Source organism: Meleagris gallopavo, chromosome 4 (assembly GCF_000146605.3).
Source record: "Meleagris gallopavo isolate NT-WF06-2002-E0010 breed Aviagen turkey brand Nicholas breeding stock chromosome 4, Turkey_5.1, whole genome shotgun sequence".
In the NCBI taxonomy this organism is placed as follows: Eukaryota; Metazoa; Chordata; class Aves; order Galliformes; family Phasianidae; genus Meleagris; species Meleagris gallopavo.
Window position 1 is genome coordinate 54750880 of NC_015014.2, and position 226 is coordinate 54751105.

The 226-nt window shown below is 35.0% G+C and overlaps 1 protein-coding gene across 1 annotated transcript in view; it reads right to left on the reverse strand.

The window, feature by feature from the left end:
* Positions 1–226, reverse strand: part of SLIT2 (slit guidance ligand 2) — a 246227-nt gene that overhangs the window by 89734 nt on the left and 156267 nt on the right. The window lies entirely within an intron of this gene.

Consider the following 226-nt stretch of genomic DNA (forward strand, 5'->3'; position numbering starts at 1 on the left):
AAAGGCAATTATTGCTTTTTAATATGAAACTTTCCTGCCAGCAACTCCTACATTCTTAGTTGCATGGATATACAGACATTATCTGTTGAAAAAGCTTTTTTACTTCAGAAACCTAAAAGAAAATAACCAAGCTTCCTCCCACACCATAGGGTGTGATTTACCAAGCTTAATTCAGACTAACATGCAGTAACCCACTGATATGAACTCTTTCACTTCCTTTAATGAA